At 35.0% G+C, this 23,389-nt stretch overlaps 1 protein-coding gene across 9 annotated transcripts in view; it reads left to right on the plus strand.

The window, feature by feature from the left end:
• XRCC4 (X-ray repair cross complementing 4) overlaps window positions 1-23,389 on the plus strand; it is a 413,125-nt gene that overhangs the window by 275,199 nt on the left and 114,537 nt on the right. The gene's annotated exons all lie outside the window — the stretch shown is intronic.

Below are 23,389 nucleotides of genomic sequence, written 5' to 3' on the forward strand. Positions count from 1 at the left end.
AAATTCACATTGTTTAACTCTTTTTTTTCCCATTTATGTAAAGACCAGGACCTTTCCCCCTAACCCAAAGTTGGGCAGAATTGGAGGGAATGAGAAATACTTGGATAAAGAGTGTTAGTCTAGCAATTATTTAATTCTTATTCTCTGAACCACAAGTGCTGAAATTATAATTTAAAATTTGTTTCTGGTATTTCCAGGTTAATTAGAAATAGCGTGTAGGATACTAAAGAACTTTGTTCTTCTTCAGTTCCATTGAACAATTCAAAGTGTCCATTTAATATTTGAATCAGAATTTGTAATTTGAGGGTACTAAATTTAAGCAAATATCTCCATTGTTATTTTTTGTTTGTTTCAGTTGTGTTTTGAGACTTAGTCTCACTTTCTTTTCCTTTTAATCTTATTAACCTGCAAACATGGGAAAGGGAAGGATCCCAATTGAGTTTTAATGAGATGACAGTCTGGACTAAATGTAAATAAGATTCCATCTATCTTGTGTTGTTTTAAATAAGAGCCCAAGTTGGTTTATATGATCCCTGAGTCAGGTTTGTCTGGACCCCAAGATGGGACATTCTTCCACTGTTACTCATATTCTTCATTTCTCCACCCAATCCTAGATTTTGTGCCTGTTGTTTTTTAGTTGTCAAAATCTCATTCAGTATAGACCAGAAAACTAACTTGCATTTTATGAAAATCAGTGGTTAAATCACACATAGCATAATGAGCAAGAAACAGTCCCAAAATACAAAAGAAAAACAGCCAAATTATTTCTATAAGCAATGCTGGCAAGAGTAGTGTTACCGAAATAGTTTAAGATACCATGAATATGGGGCGGCCAGGTAGTGCAATGAGTAGAGTGCTGGCCCTGGAGCCAGGAGGACCTGAGTTCGGATCTGGCCTCAGACACTTAACACACACACACACACACACACACCCACACACACACACACAAACTAGCCGTGTGACCTTGGGCAAGTTACTTAACCCCAATTGCCCTCCAAAAAGCAAAAAAAAAAAAAAAAGAGAGAAACCATGAATATTCTAGGCTAGAACATTTGATTCTATATAGTTTATCTAATGTACATTTGAAAAATAAAACATAATGAAATTTCTCATTAGTTCATAAAAATAACAATAGCTTATATTTGTACAGCACTTTAATGTTTTCAAAGCTCTTTAATATACATAGTCATATCTGATCTTCACAGTTGCCCTATGAAGATAAGGGCTATTATTACCCTCATTTTATGTATGAGGAAACTAAGGCTCACAGAAGCCAAGTCACTTCCCTGGAATCACAATTAGTAAATGTCAGAGGAGGGAGTTAATCCCAAGATTTTTTGACTCCTAGTTCAGCTCTTTATTCTTTGTTCCATAACACCATCACTACATTGAAGTTCCATGTGCTAGATTTTATTTCTGTACTAATAACCAAAGCATGGATTGCCAAGTCCACTTGTAATTTTTAGAACTAAGGTCTTGCTAATAAATCATTCATGGTTTCAGATACATACAGTGTAGAAAGAGACGAAAGTGTGAGTCTACATATTTTCCCGTTGTGTTTTAATGAAGATGTTTAATATTTTGTTCTACCCAGGCAAATACGAGTATTTATTTTCATATTCAATAAGTATATCTAGGTTTATTAGGTATACCCATGTCTAATGTGGAACAATTCACCGAAGCTGCCCTTGAGTAAAAATGAAAAGGCGTCAAAGAGAATTTTAAAAATCCAAGAACATTGACCTCAGTATTTATCAATCAAAAAGTTGTATGGTGTTTTACTTCAGGCTATGTCAGTTGTCCAGCCTAACAATATCTGTTGCCTAAATAAAATAGCAAAAGGAACAAAACTCCTCTTTCTTTGTTATAGTTTGGGTTATTTTCATATCATCCTTAGGAGACTGTATTTGAAATATTATTTTATTATTTGCTTAACTCGTTTCAAGTAATTTAAATGCATCTTTTTATCTAAACATTTGCAAATCTCCCTAGACCTTTGCTTTCAGGGACCATTGGGAAACAAGTTTTTCTGAATAATTGATTTTACCTTATAACAGAGCCCTAATCCCTTAGGTACTGAGATTTCATATTATAATCTCCTAAATTTTGACTGAAATCTTTAAATACTTTATATCACATCCTTACAAGTTCTTTTAAACAGAACATAATTTAACCTTTTTTTTAAAGACTCAAGGTGATTGTTATCAACATTAATTATTATAATATGAAGATTCAGATGGCGTGAGCCCTCTAATTCCAGAAGTGTCCTCCCAGTGGGTAAACCAAAGGCTAGAACTAGCTTCTCCCGAATTTCTCACTCACTGGAAAATTATCTCTTTCACTGTTGCTGTTAGTACTATCTTTCTTTTCATCCTCATCCAAAATATTATCTGGGATTGTCCAGAGTTTCCTACATGTGCTCTTTACCTTAAGAGGCTTGACTGTTGCTCAGATCACCTAATGTTAACAGATGAGGAAATCTTAGTCCTACTAAGTATTATCTATGATGTGACTTTCTGAGGTTTGTCTGGGTCTCTCCTGTTCTTCCTCTTCTGCTCTGAAGATATTACATTGGTTTTTCTTTGGAGGTGGTATTGGGAGGGTGGAGGAGCAGGCAGAGTATGCCTCAATTAGTCAAATAGTATATACTAATAACTTGATCAGGAGGTCAACAATATAAGTAAAAATTGGCTGCCTTTCACTTGTAACTAGGAGGTTCAGACCTCTTTCACTGTCTCTTCTTCCCTAACAGACTAAGAGAAGGTTAGAGGGAGGGTAGCAAACTTGCTACATTTCAGAATGCTATGGTACTGCAGCAGCCACAGACCACTAGAGTCATGGGGAAAGTGGAGGCTGGGTGGTCGGCATCCAAAGGCCGGGCACATTGGCTTGTTCCTCTCCACTTCCCTTTCATGGCATACTAGATTGAGGATCCTTTCTGGCTTCTCCTTCCAGTCAGTCTCAGTACTAAGTTAAAAAAAATGTCACTAAGCTGTCACACTTTGGAACAGAATCTCTTTAGCAATTTCTTGAAACTAATGTCTCTTTGGAAACATTCTCTTGGTAGTATCCCAGAAGCCAAGGGTTATGTAAAAAAAAAAAATTGTAATCAACTGAAAAAAAAATTTGTAATCAACATGTATCATTTTAAACTATCTAGTTTCTCATTATAGTCACCTAATTAGCATAATCCCCAAATTATGGATGATTGGTATTTCTATAAGTACTCTCTAAACTCAGATAATGTATTTTTATGGTTTGTGTTTTTAAAATACTAGCAAAAAGTTTATTAAAATGTTGTTTGCTACTGCTAATGTTTGAATAACAAAAAGGGAAGAGGAAAAGAAATTTCTTGAAATTTGATTTTTTTTCAGAAGATTAAATGCCATTAGTATCATCTAACATATAAAATAATATTCAATAAAGGTTGAAATTATATTGGGCTTAAATAAAAGGATATAATATTTCATGAAAGAATATAAATACAAAGTTAACTCCACATTTATACCTTAATTGCTCTAACTTCTAAAAGATCACGTTACTATGACATTCTAATTTATTGGACTTAATTTTAATAAAAAAAAAACCTGGGCTATGACTATATAAACTATTATTTTAGATTATAAATTCCTTGAGGGCAGAAACTACTTTGAATTACCTACACATTGGAGCACAGTGTTGTATTCTTAGTAAATATTGGTGAATGACTGAAATGAATGAATAAATGGTATTCATTTTTCTGCCATAATTCTGCTATTCCTAAAAGTGTGTTAAAAACAATGTGTACATATAGCAGTCCTTTTTTACAGGCCAGGTTATTCACACAAGCAGCTTGGCTGATTTTGAGGGGCCACACTGACCCAATTAAGTTCAATATTTCTAATAAGTTTTGTTGAAAGTAGCAGCATCTCTGTTTTATTTAATGCAGGCTAAATCACTTTTCATTGTCAGTCTTCATGGCATAGGGATCCAGTATCTTAAATATTTTCCCAGATTTCTTTTTAAAGAGCATAGTTAGGAAAAGACAGCAATTCCTATGCAATCAAAGATTTTTGAGTTCCTAAGTAACATGAGTAAAGTTTCCTAAAGTGACAAAGTTATTTCAACATGCATTTCTAATAGTAATTAGGCATAATTTTCATTTAAAAAGGAATTTGGGTATATTTGTATATGTATATGGACATATACACACATGTATATATGAGAGTAAACATGTTCATACAAGTTTGTTGCATGTGACACTAATATTTGCTTGATATTAAGATGCTGCTTATAGGAGAACATATGATAGAAATGGGAAGGGATGTTCAGAGTAGTGAATGGTTTTTCAGCAACCTCAGAGGGAGACTCAAGGAGGTGTGAATGCTTAAGGATTCTTAGCTGTGGGGTGAATTAAAAAAAAAGAAAAGAAAGGAACATAAACTCTAACCCCAACCCAGTTGAGAGTGAGGGTTGGGAACAAAAAAAGAGGTAAAGGGAACAAAAAAAGAGCAGAAGAAAGCTGATTAATCAATCAACCAACATTTATTAAATGCCTACTATGAGCCAGGCATTGTGCTAGTACTGGGGATACAACATGCAAAGAAATCTATACAAAGCAAGATATATATAGGATCAATAGGAAATGAGTAACAGAGGGAAGGCACTAGAATTCAAAGCGGGTAGGGAAGGCTTCCCGTAGAAAGTGAAATTTTAGTTAGTAGTCACCCAGGTGAAGCACAAACGACAGAGGAAAAATACAACAAAAGCCCTGTGTGCACCACATGACCTATTGACATCTATTCTAAAAAAGAGGCTAACCACAGCCTCCCAAGGCACCAAGCCTGGGCAGACTGACTTAACTAGCATGGAGCCTGAGCTCTCTAAGGCCGAAGAAATACTTAACAGAAGCCGGAGCAGAACAGAGCTTCACTAACTGGAGTCAGAAAGTCCAAAGTCTTAAGAGCAGCATTAAGGCAGCTTCAGGCTGCAGATGACAGACAGTCCCAGTTCCTGTGCTTGGTGACTTGGTCACAGCAGCCCAGAGGTAGCTTCTGGACAGAGTGATATCTGCAGATGCAGAGCTTCTGTGATTGACAGCTGGAGAGGTGGAGAGGAAGCAGTGGACTAGGCAAAAGTAACTTCAGCAAGTGGTACCTGAGGGGCAAGGAACTAAATAGGAGAGACTTTACAACAGCAGCAACACAAAGAGGTCCTTGTTCCACTGTCCTTAGAATGTGTTTCTCCTCTCCTATTCCCTATAGAATTTGTTCCTTTTCCTCACAAGTAATGCACAGTGGATAGAGAGCATCATGCCTGGAGTTAGGAAAATCTGAGTTCAAATTCAGCCCCAGACAATTACTAGCTGTGTGACCCTGGGCAAGTCACTTAATCCCATTTGTCTCAGTTTCCTCATTTATCAAAATGAGCTGGAGAAAGAAATGACAAACCCCTCCAGTATCTTTTCCAAGAAGACCCCAAATAAGATCACAGAAAGTCAGACATGACTGAAAAATGACTAAACAACAAAGGGGAATCTGTGAAGGGGATTGTTTCTCATTCATTTTTGAAGGGTTAAGAATGATTTCATTAAATGGGATTTCCTGTTAGTTGTGTTTTGTCCCCATGTTCAAAAATATGTATTTATATTAACCCTCTGGTGAACTGCCTGATCAGTGAGTAGCATTTGCACTGAATGAAGGGTGGGGTAACAGGGTGGAGAGAAGACCGGGTTGTGGTAAGTTTCACTGAGTATTTCTACCCACTTGGAACCTGCATATATTGTATAGGGAATCCCAGGGCCTGATTAGTAGTTTTCCAATCCTAAGCCTGAGTGACATTAAATTCTTCCATAAGACTGTCTAATACCATATTGATACTAGGTGGTCCAGACAATAGAGAGTTGGGCCTGAAATCAGGAAGACCTGAGTTCAAATGTGGCCTCAAATATTTATTAGCTTTGTGACCACGAGCAAGTCATTTAACCTCTGTTTGTCTCAATGTCTTCATCTGTAAAATGGGGATAACTTATTATCTACCTCCACCTACTTCCCAGAGTTGTTGTGAGGATCCAATGAGATAACCTGGCCCATAGTAAGTGCTTAATAAATGCTTATTTTCTCTCCTTCTTTAGTAGCTGTGCAGCATGAACTACATTTATTGTAAGGCCACTTGGCTACATTATCATTGAGATCACAACTGAACTGATACAGATATGAGGCTATTATGTAGTTATTAATACAAAATGATTCAAGCTATGACATTTTCAACAGTACAGAATACAAGATGCCTTGGTAATTACTATAGTGATACTTTTTAAAAAGATTTTTTTCTGATGTGTTTCATAGAATTTCTGGCTATTATATTAATTGCACTTTCCTTAGAGTTGTGTGTTTTTTTTTTCATCTTAAGACACTCATGCTCATTGTGTGATATTTCAATAATTATTTTGCCTTGTCTTAAGCATAGCAATTTAAAAATATATAATTCTCTTTTTAAAAATTCTACTTGAAGTCTATTGAATGTTCTGCAGCTTTGGATTCTGAAAAATAAAACTTCTATTCATTTGAATCACAGGAAACTAGTAAATTGAAAACATACCACAACTTATGTAGCGTGGTTAAAGAGATGATAGTTTAAATTGGCATATGTTAGCAAGATTGAGGAACAGAAAAGAACTGCTCATTTTGGTCTCACTCTCCCTCACCTTTCCTCTAAATAAAAATGCTTTTTTAAAAATTTCCTGAATAATTTGATGTTTTTCTATTTCTAGAAAGACTCTGAAACCTCTTAATCTAGTACGAAAAATTGGCATGACCGATGTATATGATATGAAAGTGCTTTTATACTCCATGGGGAGCAGTCATACTTTTCTGTCAATATGTTAGCACTCATGGTGAATCTTCAACATCACCATATGCTACTCATTCCTTGCTATTTATGATCTACCTTCATAAAAATTATTTGGTAGAATTCTTTCTAATTTATTTTCTTAATTCCATTCCTGGAACATAACAAGATAAGCAGAAACTAGAGAAATCACGCAAATTGCTTTTGTATTCATCAGACTTTTTGATATCCTTAGATATAGTCCTGTGGTTTGACAGCACTCTTTAAAAGTACCTTTAATGCAGATAGAAAACTGTACAAAATACATAGTTTAACAGATAGAAAAGTGCTAAATAATGCTATTAGGCTTTATTCAACAATCAAATCTAGTCATTGATAAGGGCTTACTTTATTACACCTCAAATGAAAAAAAAAATAGCCAAAAGAAAATTTAAGTACAGCATTACTACAATGTACAAAGTATGATGGCTCTGAGATCAGAGGACATAGGTTCAAATCTTTATTTTGATACTTCCTGTCCTTGTGCACATGGGCAAGTCACTTAATTTTTTTTTGGGGGGGGAGGGAAATTAGGGTTAAGTGACTTGCCCAAGGTCATATGGCTAGTTTTTGTGTTAAGTGTCTGAGGTTGGATTTGAACTCAGGTCCTCCTGACTCCAGGGCTGGTGTTCTATTCACTGTGCCACCTAGCCTCCCCAAGTCACTTAATTTTTAAAACAATAGTTGCTTCATGTACTCTCTGAGATTTCCTTCCAACTCTGGATCTATGATTTTATAACTCACTTTTCTAATGTTCAAAAAATAAAGTAAAGTGATTTGGCCAGAATCCTGTTTGCTGGAAGATAGTAAAATGGAGCTCTCTTAGTGGTATTAATCCAATATTCTGTAAATTAGACTGTGGCCACATTTGGGAACTGATCAAACCATTTTCACTTTTACTAAATCACCTTTACTTGTTATCAATGAGGTGGAAAAACATAGGCAAAATTATGAAGAAAATAAAGTTGACTTTTCTTCCCTTGAAATTCTGCTTTCCTCTCTCTCTCTCAAGTAGGACACAATTTTCAATATCATTCAAAATCAAGTAACACCTGTTTGTGGTCTAAGAAAATGGTCCTACCAATATGGGACAGTTGACACATGGAATGGAGAGAAAATTGTGTCCTACTTGAGACCAAAATCCTTTTTAGTTTCAAAAGCACAAGACTAATTTCCAAGTCGTAAGAGAGATGCTGAGGGAGGGATTTGTAGATCAGAGCCTTTCTGGGATCTGTTGAATCCTGCCACTTAGGAAATTGCCTACTTTTCTAGGGTTCCTAGTAGATGTCCACAAAAGTTATTTCCCAGTAATAGGATATATTAGTGTAACCCCCCCCCCCCCCGAAGAGAAGCTTTATATTTTCTCAGTTAAAGGATTAGACCCTTAAAAGTAGTTTGTGTTAGGTAGGAAATAAAAAAGGAGTTTTTATATGCAAATCTCCATTTCTCCATAAATGTTTCCATGAGGCAGTTAGGAATTTTAGCAACATAGGTTTTATGCAAATTTCATAGACACAATAACCCTTTTGCTTCTGTTTTCTTTTGGCCATCAGAACACATGAATTTAATATTTAAACGATGTTAAATAACTTCTTAAGACATTCTTAAATAGTTGCTCTGCTTAGATGTGCCCTTTGTTGTCTATCTTCCAAACTCATCGTTCAACTGAAATTGATCTCTCTGAAGTTATTTAAGGTTTTTATGATTGATAAATCTGATAAACTTTTTTCAGTCCTTATCATTTTGATCTGTCTGCTGCATTTTGACACTGTTGACTGCCTTTTCCTCTCTAGGTTTTCATGTTACTATTGTCTCCTGGTTTTTCTTCTGCCTGTGTGAACCACTCAGAGTTTTCCCTAAGGTTCTGTCTTAGGCAGTCCCACCCCCCTTTTTCTCCCCATTTCACCTTCCACTTGTTTAACTATAATGTATATATACATGCATATATTTGTGAGTCATCTGCATAAGAGATATAGTGTTTCTATATATCTCTGTGAGTGTGTGTGTGTGTATATATATGTGTGTGTGTGTTTTTTTCACACAAATGTATGTACAGCCTCCTGAGTCTGTCCTCAAGCTTCAGTTACATATCACTAATCACTTGTTTAGTTCAAACTTAATGTCCCAGAGCAGTGATTCTCAAACTTCTTGGTCCCAGGACACCTTTAATATGCTAAAATTTATTGAGGTTACAAAACACTTTTGTTTATTTAAATTGTATCAATCAGTATTCACCATATTAGAAATTTAAATGTATTATTCATTTTTTTTTTTTGCCTTTTGGAGGGCAATTGGGGTTAAGTAACTTGCCCAAGGTTACACTGCTAGTATTTTTGTGTGGGTGTTAAGTGTCTCAGGCTGGAACCGAACTCTGGTCCTCCTGACTCCAGTGGCTTTACTCACTGTGCTATCTAGAATGTCTTATTCTTATGAAAAGTTTTGACCTTGGTCTTGGGGAAGGATCCTCAGGGGTGCCCATTCCATACTTTGGGAACTGCTGTCCCCTAAACATCTTAAACTCAACATATCCAAAACTGAATTCATTATCTGTCCTCAAAAACCGTTCTCTCTTCCAAACTTCACTATTTCTACCAAAAGTATCTATAGTCCTTCCAGTAATCCAGATTTGTAATCTCAGCATTATTCTCATCTTATTACTCTCACCTGACATCTTCAATCAGCTGTCAAATCTTGCCATATCTACATATACAACATGTCTTGAATCCAACCATGGCTACCACCTTAATTCAGGTTCCAATCACTTCTGATCTAGGTTATTGCAATATTCTTCTAATGGCTCTCCCCAGCTTGTCTTGTGTCTCACCACATCAGTCCATCTGCCATGCTGTTGCAAAGTAATTTTCCTTAAGGGTATTTCTGACAGTGTCACTTCCCTTCTCAATCAACTTCAGCAACTTCCAGTTGCCGCTAGTACAAAATATAAACTCCTCTGTTGAGCTTTTAAAGTCTTTCACAACCTGGTTTGGTTCATTCTATGTATTTGCATCTCTAGTGGCTAGATAAATAGTAAGCTCTTAAACACCTGTTGATTGATTACTAGGCTAAATGCATATCCTGAAATAACCTTTATCAAACAATAAGTAACTTAGTTGTAGCTAGTTTCCTTTAATGGCTTCAATTATAATATGTAATCCAATTTTCAGTGAAAACAATATTCTATTTTATTTTATTTAATAACTGTTAATGGTATTTATGTAAAAATGGTATCCATTTGCCAACATTATAGTATAGTGTTCAACCTTACATGTGTAATTTTATCTCTAGGGACCTTAGTTTCCTCCTTGTTCTAATTTTATTATCCTACTGTAGCCCTCCCTGACTTAACAGGGTGTTCAGAAATTCACTTTCTTATGAAATTACTTAGACTATGGTTTTTTTCCACAGAGTCTTTAGATTGGTCTGATAATGCTTATCATATTATTCCAAAATGTAGTGACTAATATCATTATTTTCATGCCAAATGGAATTGATTATACAGTACGTTCTATGATTTGGCAACATTAATACCTAACTTCATAAGAGACTATTTTACAATATAACTATATTAAATATGACATTTCTTTATCAAGGAATTGACAGTAACTTTAATTGTAAAAATAAATTAAATATTAACTTACAGTGATTATTAATGTTTGATACATTGCATATAGTTTGTTTCTAACAAGTGTATTCCATAGATCTATAATTATGATTGGTTGGAAAAAATTTTCATTTAAAATAATCTGATTAAACTCCAGGAGAGATTGAGCACTTTGAAGAGCAAACCTAATTCTAACAGTCATTCAGAAAAGGAACAGAAGAGATACGTGTCTACAGATTTTCCTTGGCTTTGCCCATTTCATTTGCTTTCTTTGATTCAGGTTGACCATTTGTGCTTGTATATGTTCACCATGATCTAGAATGAATGTCTTACCAACCCAGTGTGTTGTATCACCATAACAAGTCAGAATTATAGACTGTTAAATAATTTCTTCAGAAGAAAAAATACATATTTTCAAAATGAGAAGCAAGAAGTTATGATGTTGTTTTTGAATTGGCAGTTTAGTTCATTCTCATTTCTATTTATAACCATTTGCAATGATTCTGAAGTGACATTCTCTTGAGGATGTGGAAACAATGAAATGTATTTTTGTTTAAAGACAGAAGAGGAGCAATATTCTTATCTTTAATAAAATCCCTCAACAATTCCTTTGAAACCAAGGAGGGAATCTTTTGACAGAAGACATGATTAAGACATGACTAATAATCTTATGGTAGACATGGTAGTAAAAAAACAAATTTTAATTTTTTTTCCTTTTGTTCTGGAATTAAATTAGCTTTTTATGAAAACTTGAAATTCAAAATTGATTCTGTTCCTTTTTTTTTTTTTACCACTTTTATTTTTTCTTTCAGTATTAAGATTACTTGGAAGAGAAGTTTTGTAGCATTAGAGTTTATTTTAAAATGTGTATATAAAAACATTAGCAAGCCAGCACATTGATTCCAGTAAATATGAAATATGTTAGCATCATAACATCTGAAATATGAAAAATTTTAGAAATGCATAAAGATTTAGAGTATTTTTTACTCCTGAAAGAAGTGATTCTCCCAATGGATGATTAATGAAGTTATTTTTCAAGGTAAGATCTATTTTTTAACAGAAATCCCCCAAGGAAGTTCAGCACATATGTGAGAGTGAAATCCCCCCAACTCAGATCCTCCCTTATTGAGAACTGTGCTATAGTGAGGAAAAAAAGCACTGTCCCAGCAGTTCAGAAGCATAGATTCTAGTCCTGTGTTTTCTGTGTAACCTCCAAGGAGTTACTTCACCTCTTCCAAGCTCAGTTACTTTTTCTGTGAAATAAGGGGATTCGACTGGGTATTTTCCACATTCAACAGTCTATGATTCTGATCTGCCAGATCCTTAAGTATCAAATTAGAAATTATTTTCCTTTGTCCTCACTCCAGGAGCAATTCAGCTTACTTCTATAAAATTGTAATGTTGCTGTGAAATTTTGAGATATCAATCCTGCATTGTTTTAAGTGATCTTCCTTGGTGTACCAATTGTCACAATTTCATATAAGCTTAGAAGAAAGTTTGGGGAATTGAACATTCTATTTATTTCATCTCTAAATTGAGTTAGAAATTTGGGGAAGAAAATTTTCCTACAATATTTCTGGTATTTTCTAGTTATGACTAGTTTATAAATGCCACAAGAAGTTACTAGTTTCAAATATTTTCACTATTCTCTCAGTTATATTCAAAACCAAGAAAGGCAGAGCACATCATAATCTATATTTTGTTAATCAACCATTTTTATATATCAATTATAGTCTTGTCTCTAAACCAGCTTTTTTCTACACAAATATAATATTTGATTAGGAGTTTGAAGAATGATTCAATTCATAGTAGATTAATTAATATTATTAAATATTAGACTGGTATATTTCCTATATTAGACATTGGAAAGGGGGGGAAAAACTTGGAAAAACTTGCTGATTTTATAACCCATGGAAAATGTCAGTAAGTCAAACCGTATTGAATACATAATTCTGCAAAAACCCTAGCAAAGAGTTAAACTATTGTGATGTAATTGGAAAATTGTAAAGATTATTTCCATATTTCATCAACTATTTATGGATATGGTATATATTAGTAGAAAGTTTTTGTTTCCTTTGAAAATATTTCTATATATTGTTTTCTTTCATGCATTTTTACATTTAAAAGCTTGTTAGAATAACTTATTTTTAAATAACTAAATAGCTTCTTATAGTTTTAAAATATTTTACAAACTTATCATCCTTGGCCTTCATAATGGTTATAAGAAGTGGGTGAATATTGTCATCTCGCATTTCAGATTTCCATCTGAAAAGAAAATGAAAATGGTCTGGAAACTAAGGCAATTTCAACTCCTTTTGACAGTGGAGATATCGTGTTAATCCTTAAGTCATAGCTAGACCATCTGCAGACTTTCCTTGGTAATGAGTATAGTATTCTACAAATGTTGTTGAGTCATTTTTCACTCATATTTAACTCTTTGTGACACCATTTGGAGTTTTCTTGGTAAAGATACTATAGTGGTTTGCCATTTATTTCTCTAGCTTAGCTCATTTGACAGATGAGGAAACTGAGACAAAGGGGGTTAAGTGTTTTGCCCAGGGTCACATAGCTGGGTGTCTAAGGCCACATTTGAATTCAGGTCTTCTTCCTGACTCCAGGCCCACTGCATTGTGCACTGTGCCAGCTACCTGCCCCTAAACTCTTAACTTAACTACGGTGTTATCTGAAAGACAAAAAAGGGCAGCTAGAAGGTGCAGAGAATAGAGCCTTGTACTTGGAATCTGGAAGACCCAAGTTCAAATCCTACCTCACACACTTACTAGTTATGTGTTCTTGGGCAAGTCACTTAACTTTTGCCTCAGTTTCCTTATCTGTAAAATGAGGATAATAATAGGACTTCCTGGGTTGTTGTGATGATAAAATGAGACATTTATAAAGTTTTACAAACCTTAAAGCACTGTGTAGATTCCAGTTACTATTGTTTTGATATTTTAGAGATTTTACATACTGAACTCACTCTGAACATTTCTCTATTCAGTTATTGTAATTATGTTAACCATTTCAAGGTTGTAGTGACCAAACATCTCTACTTTTCCAAAATTTTCTTGTTTATGCTATGTTTTGTATAGCGCTCTGAAAAATTCCACATTAGGGGAAGTATACTTTTTTTTTTCAATTTTACAGATATACCTAACAACCACATATAAAACAAAGGGTTAAATAATAGAGTTGCTACTAATCAGTCAGTAAGAACTTATTAAGTGCCTATTATGTATCAGGCACTGTACTGGGTGCTAGATATACAAATACCATAAATGAACAATCCCTACTCATAAGGAGGTTGCAAGATAAGACTGCAAATTTGTATTTCACATATACATATTTGTACATATATATGTACATATGATATACATGCGTGCATACATGTTATACAAGTACAAATATGTTATATATGTAACATATTATATATGTTATATATATAAACTATTTAGAGAACATGAGCCTTTATCCACACATTGAATGTAAAGTCAGAATATGTTTATTTTGGTTATTAAATAAAAGCTTCGTTTATAGAAGACTTTAATTGTATCATGATTTTTACCTTAGTTTCAAAAGAAATGGAATAATGGATTTCTTTTTTTTTTCTTTTAAGGTAGATTTTTATTAACTTCACTCTCTGTTTTCTTAACTACTCTATGGTTCTCACTTTAGTCCTTCATGTTTAGATTTAATGGAGCTTTGGGACTGCTCCAAAGTATACTGAATATGTTTGGTATACTTCAGAGATGATTTATTCATTGTGTTCATCATTGACAATAATTAAGTAAAGATCAATTATTAAAAATTTTGTGGTTTTCAAATAAAGTCACTGTTATATCTTTTTTAAAAAAGATATTTAAGTGATTTTTAAAGTATTCAGAAAGGGTAAAAAAGTTTGTATAAAAAGGTAAAAGATTTCAACAAAGACTTAAAATATATTAATGCAGTTTTCAACATTAGCTGTTTTAAGGTCTTTTAAAGCATGATTTCAGTTTTTCTTTAGGGCTTTACATTTTCTTAAGTCAGCTATCACAATTCCCATTAAATATGCAGAGTATTAATTTACAACTTGTGCATTTTAATGAAAACTACATAGGTGATTCTAAAAAAAAATTCACTTCTCATGTTTTTAATATAGGCTGGTAAGGACCCTTACCACAATTCCCAGAGGCTGTTATAAGCATTTAAATTTCAAATCACTGACAGACATGATTTCTGTTGAAATAAAACATCAGAACACCCTCTTAGAGAATTTGCTTTCCATGTTTTAGATTAAGGAAATCTATCATATGCTTTATATTTTCTATTTATTTTCCTTCTATCATTTTGAGGTTTGGTTTTTTTTTTAACATGAAGTTCTTCAAAACCCAAATAAATAATTTATTGTTTGATGTCTTTTGTAGTCTTCCCCACAAAAGAAGGCATGTACTAGTAATATATTTAATGTCTTACCCCTTAAGTATAGTAATCAGCACAAATAGCCCTCTGATCATAATGCATGATTTATTTTATGTATTTTGATACTCTAATAGATTGGGAATTTGATTAGCGTAGCTGCTTTCTCCACTAATGTGCAGTGTACCTATTCCCTGTCTTCTATTCTTATGGGATTCTCCTGTGTTTTTCAGTGAATGCACCATGAAAGTTTTATCCAAGGTGCTTGAGGCCTTACTTTCCTATCCATTTGTTGTCTCTCATTCTGTCTTTACCAATTTTATACCATGTCTTCTATGTGGTCTCCTTGGCAACTGGCTGCAGTTTAATTATGCCCACTGTATGTTTTCCCACTGCCTTTTGGTTGCTTCCTCACTACATGTATGAACAACTTCCATAAAGATTTCATTGAGGTGAGAGAGTAGGTATATGTGAAAATAGAATATAAATCCTTTCAGTTCTACAAAAGTTCTTTAGGACCTACTATTTGCCACATACTGAGCTACAGGATAAAAAGACAAAAATATTCATTCCTTCCCCCAAGGAGCTTATATTTCACTGGAAGCAAAAGTACAAATTCTCCTTGAAGGTATGAACTTTTCATTTTTGTTTTTATATCTATATGAGCATATGAATATACATGATGTAGTTGTTGGTGTAGATGTAGATGTACACATAGATTGTTTTGCTCAGTTCCTGGAATATAATAGATCTATGCCTAGTAAATGCTTATTCAGTTTAACTGAATTGATGCTCCTGAGATAGCAGTGTTATATGACTTGCAGCCATGTAGCAAAACTCAGAGAACATTGATGAGCTTTTCCAACAATAGTTTGTGCCTACTTAAAGTACTGTACAATTTCTAGAACGTGATTGTGCCCAATTTACTTCTCATTTCTGGACCCAGCTCATATACAATGATTGTTTAAGTGACAAGAGATATATCTTTACCTAGTCAGATTCCAGATAGGCTGATAGTATGTTCAAAATTTAGAATCTGAATAGTAACAGTCAGCATGAATCACCCCAGAAAGGTTGGACAATAATCATCTTTGACCTTGGATTTGGTACTGTGTAACATCTCTAGGGAAATGGAATTCCAAAGCCAAAGGCCCTCCAGAAAGTACTCAAAGCCCACCTAGACATATAAAAGAGAACATTGCAGACCATCTTAGCAGCTGTAGTTGGTCATGGAGAAAGAAACTTAAGTGGATTTAATATATGACAAGGTGGACATTTAACTCAACTATAACATTCTTCAGGGTTTCTCAAAACTGATTGTTGTAACCATATGCTTATAGCTCCTGGAAGATGAAAATATATGACTTCAACTATACTAGAAATAAATAGGAGAGGGCACATAGCTTACCAAATGGTCGTTAGGCTTCCTTTATAGGTATCAGCATTGTACAAATGATGAGTCTTTCAGAGTAACCTCATATAATGCATTGTAGTATTTCAGTTTGAATGATTTAAAATAAAACCTATTACATTCAGGTTGTAAAGGACCTTAGTGATCATTATCTTCAACCTCCTTATTTTACTGATGAAGAAATTGAGTGATAGAGCAATTAAGCAACTTTCCTAAGTTCATTTAACTAATTTTGGTAGAAGAGCTAGGATTAGATGCTGGGTGTGGTGGTACTTGCCTGTAAATCTCTACTATTGGAGAGGTTGAGGCTGCTGGATCACTTGAGCTCAGTGGTGCTAAGCTATAGTAGAAAAAAAAAGCTACAGGATATCTTCACAAAATGGTGAGCTTCTAGGAACAGGAGGCAACCAGGTTGCCTAAGGAGAAGTGAAGGAGCCCAGATCAGAAATGGAGCAGGTCAGAGCTTTATGCTGATCAGGCCTTGAGTGACTACTACACTCCTAGCCTGGGTGAGATTGGGAGACCTTATCTGGAGGTGGGGGAAAGGAAGAAAAATAAAAGAACTAAGATCCTCATGACTTCATTGTGCTTTCTATGATAGTATGCTGCCTCCCATTAATATCAGCTCAATTTACAGTCTGTTAGGTTTATTCCTACTAAAAATATAAGGGTTAAGACTCTCCTCTTTCATATTAGATATTTGGAGAAACAGAGTAATTTAGTTCTTTATTGTTGACTGCAATACCACTCAGAGTAGCACTTTTCTAAATGGTATCCTAATAACCTGAAATAATTCTCACACATCAGACCATTAATGTTTTTGAGTCCTTTGTTTTATGTACACTGTACTGTATTATAGGGGAGTATCACAGGGCATTGAAAAGAAATAGTTGCTAACAACAATGGCCTTATAGCCTAGAGTGTAAACTGCAAACCATAAAATGGCTATAATGATTGGCATTCTTTCCTCTTTCCAATCTATCCTTGATATAGTTTCCAAATATGCATCCCTAATATCAAGGTCTGAAGATATTACACCCCTGAGTAAAAAAGCTTCAGTGACTTCTTGATGCCTCTAGGATAAAACCCATGCTTCAGCACATTGCAATTTTCTTGCTAAAGAAAATATTGATAAAATAAAGGCATGAGACAAGCCTTTTTCCTCCCTCATTATTTAAGCCTAAATCATATTTTCCTACCATATCTTCACTGTCTTCACTTGTACCTTTTATATTGAAGTCTCCAAGTATACAGTGACTTGATTTATTGTGGTTCTTTATTGGAATTATGCAGGGGAAAAAAAGCAGTAAAAGACTTCATCAAGGAAATTTGTTACCAGAAAAATAAATAGGATTGGTGGCATAGGTAAAGTGAGAGATTGCTGGTGGACAGCCTGGGTGCCCTATTGGTATACATGCAGTAACAAAAGAACCATAAAATGGTCCATACTACATTGGGTGGACCCATATATTGACTTTATGGGAAAACATGGACAAGTTTTGCAAAAGATGGCTGATATGATTGGGCTGGAATTGTCTACACTAAGTTCTGGAAAGAATCCTGGACTTGGAGTCAGGAAATAGATTTTCATCACTAAACTAGCTAGTTCCATAACTATAGTTAAATTACATCTTAAAATTAGCCTGTCAAAAATTGAACTTATTATTTCTCCCTGCCTAACCCTTCCCCCTTCCTTCCTTCCTTCCTTCTTTCCTTCCTTCCTTCCCATCCTTCCCTACTTCCTTCTTCCCTTCCTTCCTTCCTTCCTTCCTTCCTTCCTTCCTTCCTTCCTTCCTTCCTTCCCTCCTTCCTTCCTTCCTTCCTTCCTTCCTTCCTTCCTTCCTTCCTTCCTTCCTTCCTTCCCTCCTTCCTTCTTCCCTTCCTTCCTTCCTTCCTTCCTTCCTTCCTTCCTTTCTTCTTTCCTTCCTTCCTTCCTTCCTTCCTTCTTTCCTTCCTTCCTTCCTTATTACAGTAGAAGGTACCACCATCCTCCTGAAGTCATGAGGCTTACAATCTAGGTATTATCTTTGACCCTTCACTCTGTCTCATCTCCCCTAATACCTAATCTTTTTCAAAGACTAACCAGTTTTACCTTTATAACATCTCTTTCCCCTTCTCTTCTTCCTTCTCTTCTTTCTTCCATCACTTTGGTGCAGGCTCTCATCACCTCATGCCTAGACTATTGCAATATGTATAGCCTTCTAGGTGGTCTATCTGCCACAAGTCTCTTCCCACTTGAATCCATCCTCTTCTCAGCCATAAAATGATATCCCTGAAGCACAGGTCTGACCATGTCATCCCCCTACTCAGGAAACTGCAGTGACTCCCTATCATTCCAGGATCACATACAAAATGCTCTGCCAGTGAAAGCCCTTCAAAATCTGACACGTTTCCAGTCTTCTTACACCTTGCATTCTCTGCCTTTGTACTTTGTGGTGCATTGATGCTGGCCCCCTTGTTATTCCTTATACAAGACTGTCTGTCTCCTGACTGGTAGTTTTCACTGGCTACCTTCTATGCCTGGAATACTCTCCCTCCCTACAAGTGCCTCCTGTGCTCCCCATTTTCCTTCAAATCCCAACTAAAACTCTACCTTGCAAAAGAAGACTTTTCTAATTCCCCCTTAATTCTAGCACCTTCCATCTACTGATTATTTCCCAAATATTTTGTATCACATCTCATTTATACATAGTCATTTATATGTTATCTTCCCCATTAGACAGTGCTCCTGGAAATCAAGGACTGTCTTTTATTTTCTTTAGATCTCTAGCAATGAGCACAGAACATAGTAGGTGCTTAATAAATATTTTTTGCCTGATTGACTGGCCCAACCTCTATGATCCATTTCTTTGTCTGTAAAATAAGGATGGTTATACTTATGCTACCTACTTCATATGGCTTTTGTAAGGAAAGTGTTTTCTAATCATCAAAGTGTTATACAAACAAGTTTAAATCATCAAAATTTATATTAGCAAAGTAATATGCAATTTAAAAACAATTCCCCAATAGAGGTAACAAGTCAAGTAGCTAATTTGCACATTTGTTAATAAACTGATATTTTTAATTCAACACAGAATTGTTTTATCAAAAAGTCTCAGTGGTACTTCTTGGCTGTTGGGTTGTTTGAATTTTTTAAAGTCTCAGTTGGATAGCATTTAAAAGTCACCTTTGTAATCAGCTGAGCTCTTGGGAAAATCTCATTTCTTGAAGTTAAAAGGAGAGAAAGGGACAGTAGATGAATTGTTATCAATAGCATAACATTTTTTTCTGTGTTTTAAGCTTTTAGTTGCTGACTCAAATTTTATTAATAGCTTTTCTTTCCTTCTTAAGTTTGAAAAATCAGTGTGGTGTTTTACCAGCTGTTTCAGTGCTTTAAAAAAACACAAATAATATACTTTTCATTTTCTTTAGTTGTGACTTCTGTTAGCTTGCACTTTAAATAACTAGACTCCACATTCATTTCTTAAATCACAGCATTATTTTAACTTGTCTCTCTTTACTTTAAGCAACTTATTCAGCTGCCATTTTCTTCTTCGTTAAGGTTGTTTCTTGTAACTTCATTTATGAAAAATGTTTATTTCTTTTATCATCTTAATCCTGTCACTGGATTTTCCACTGTCTTTTGCAATTATATTTTTTCATTCTACCCAGCTATAAGCCCGTCTTAAATATTTAATTAGATTCAATACTTTTGAATAGCTCACTGTTAATGAGATTTTTGACCTTACATCAGCTAAAACCAAGGATTCATGCAATCTGAATTTTAGGAAGATTATAAATTACCAAAATGGGGATAACAGCACCTACTCCCTAGGGTGGTTGTGAGTATAAAAGGAGATGATATTTATAAAGTGCTTTGCAAACCTTAAAATATTATATAAATGCTAGCTATGATTATTTCTCCAGGAACCCAAAATGCATCATTTGCTAAGCAAAATGGAAGAAACCATAGTATATATAACCTAGAATTCTAGGCAGAGTGTATCTGTACAGCCAGGGCCCACTGTCTTTCAGCCCCTAAAAGACTTTATCTTATTCTTGATGACTAGGATAACACATTCAGTCATATATGATCTTAAAGTTCCAACTTCCTAGTCCTCTCTACTCCAGCATTTCTGTTTGTGTTGAGTTGTTTTTCAGTTGTGTACAACTCTCTGTGACCCTACCTGGGGTCTTTTTGGCAAAGATACTGGAATGGTTTGCCATTTCTTTCTCCAGGTCCTCTTATAGATGAGCAGCTATGGCAAAGGGGAGGTAAGGGACTTGCCCAGCATCACACAACTAGTATCTGAGGACAGATTTGAACTCAGGAAAACGAGTCTTCCTGACTCCAGGCATGGCATTGGTACCACACCAACTTGCTGCCCTATTTCTATAGATAGTGATGAAATCATAACTCCAAAGCTAGACCCTCAGAGGCCATCTGATCCAGTCCCCTTATTTTATAACTAAGGCCCAGGAATGGGAACTAATTTGCTCAAGGAAATATAGATATTAAGTATCAAAGTTAAGATTTGACAGGAACGTCTTTCACAAGACAGTCGTTATTCCATCGTTGGAATGTTCTTATCATTAAATTGTTCTTCTTTGCATGGGACCAAAATATGCTTGCTCATAACTTTTATCCTGCCCAAGTCTGTCCTCTGTATGATTCAGAGCAAATTTACCCCTTCTGTGCATAACAGCCCTTTAAATATATGGAAATTGTAAATAAATAAATTTTTTATAAATTTCATATATTTAAATATATGAAAAATATTTTTTTACTAAAACTCCTTTTCTTCAGGTTCATATGACATCCCTTTTCATATGTCTAGGGTTTTTAGGCCTCCACACATCACTAGGTCACTCTCCTCTGAGGCCACTCTAATTTATCAGGTCGTCCAAGAGAAAATATCCTAGTATTTAACAGTCTTTTGATGTGTCCCAAACCAGTGCAGGGTTCAGTGAGCTTGCTTCTCATAATTGGGACATTGTACTTCTGGTAATGCTGTGTCTTCTCTTGCTATTTCTGTCACTACCATTGTAACAAACATTTTTTCTGCAATTCTTTTCACATTTTCAGTGCTTATCCTAGGTCCCCCACTAGGATAATTGGTTTCTAAACATACTTGGGTTCTAAGCAGCCACATTCTTTGCTGCCACAGTTCAGAAGATTAGCCCAGCTCAGAATTTAGGTACCAGGAGATGGTAATATTAAAGGAAATCTTCATATTCATTTGGCCCAAACTATACAAGGTCTCCACTCAGTTGAACTGAATAGAATTCAAACACTTGATATCCTGGGGTATTCTCTGGCCATTTTTCACAGAAGTTAGTAAATCTATAGATACCTATGTGTATTGTAATAAGGAAGAACAGTGTATGTGAAGTAAAAAGCCTGTCTGACAAGTGTCTGACATGTTTCGTGACAACAGGTAAGTCACTTAATTTTGCCAAGCCAGTTTCCTAATGTCTTTAAATGGGAAGAACAATACTTGTCCTATCCATTTCACAGGGTTGTTGTGAGAAACGCCCAGTATAGACCTTAAAGCACTATCTGTATAAATGTGAGCACTTGTTATTATTGGACAGTGCAGAGAACCCTAACAAAATAGCATTTTCTTATTTGCTGATAAACAGTCCCTCTTGTGTGACTACATCAGCAGATCCAAATAAGCCACCTTAGCAACACTAAGGTTGTTTTGGCTCCCTATTAGCCTTTGAGTACATCTGCACAGTCATTCACCTCCAGAGCAAACACACTAGATCTGCTTTGTCAGGCTGCAGAGGAAAATGGCGGCCTCACTGATCAAAAATGGTGGTATTTGGAAGATGACAGACTTTTCTTGAATATTCCTTCAGTTTTGGTCACCATGGATTAGTCTTTCCTTACCAAAAATATTACTCCCTGCTGAGTTAATATTGGGGTAAAGATTAGCCAATTCTTACCCAATAGAAGGTCTTGTCTATATTTTTCCAACCCCTTGTTCTGATATTCATAACATTCTCTATACAGATTTTATTTGCACATTTATTTGTATGAAGGAAAAATAGTACATATTAATAAAACAAATGAACAATACAGATAATTTTCCCAGCATCATTAATAGAATCATGTACATTCATCTACTCCTTTAGCTAGCTACACTTTCCTCCCTTTCTTTTGGAATTACTTCTTTGAAAGTAACCGTTTTGTTACCCTTATAAAAAAAAATGCTGTTGATAATCTTCATGTAACAAGCAACAAGACAGTAATGTCATATAAACTGTTCGGCCCTTAGTTCCTGGCTGGTTTTAGTCACATGTTTAAGCCTTTGCAGTTTATTCTTTTTTTTTTTAATGTCTCCTCCCAAAAAAGATGGTATGCAGTAGGTATTCCACTGTCCAGGATGTACTGCTTCAACCAAGAGTATGTAATGAGCTTCACTGACAACCAGGATTCTGGTGATAATATAGAAAAAAATCTGCATATCTAGGTGTGAGAAAATGTTTAAAAGACAAACTTTCTAGTGACATAAGAATATCTTAGAAAACAGAATTAGGGAATGTGTAAATTTATATGATAATTTATTTTTTAAATTTTTTTTAATTTTTAAATGCTTTATTAACTTCTGATTTACATCCTTCATTTCCGCCAGGTTTTGAGTTACAAATTTTCTCCCCATTTTTCCTCTACCCACCGCCCCAAAATAGCAGTCCCACAGGATATCCCCTCCTCCAATCTGCTTGCTCCCATATTTTCTTCCATACCCCTTTTGACTTTTCCAGTACGGCATGGTGGATGTCTATGCCCCAGTGCCTGTATATCTTAATTCCCAATTACATGTAAAATAGTATTAATAATAGTGTATATATATATACATATATATATTTAAAACATTTGATTATAAAGCTTTGAATTCCAGATTCATTCCCTTATTCCCTTGTCACCCACCCTTACTGGGAAGATAAGCAGTTCAGCATAGGTTGTACATGTGTAGCTAATGCAAAACATTAACGTAGTAGATATATTATAAAAAACTGACTATATTTCCCTCCCTCCTATCCCACCTCCCACTTGTTCTATTCTCTGCTTTGATCCCGTACCTTTTCAAAAGTAGGTGCTTCCAACTTCCTTCCCCCCCCCCCCCCCC

This window comes from Petaurus breviceps, unplaced genomic scaffold (assembly GCF_028583685.1).
Source record: "Petaurus breviceps papuanus isolate PSGF00001 unplaced genomic scaffold, PetGlider_PUasm1.0 175, whole genome shotgun sequence".
NCBI lineage: Eukaryota > Metazoa > Chordata > Mammalia > Diprotodontia > Petauridae > Petaurus > Petaurus breviceps.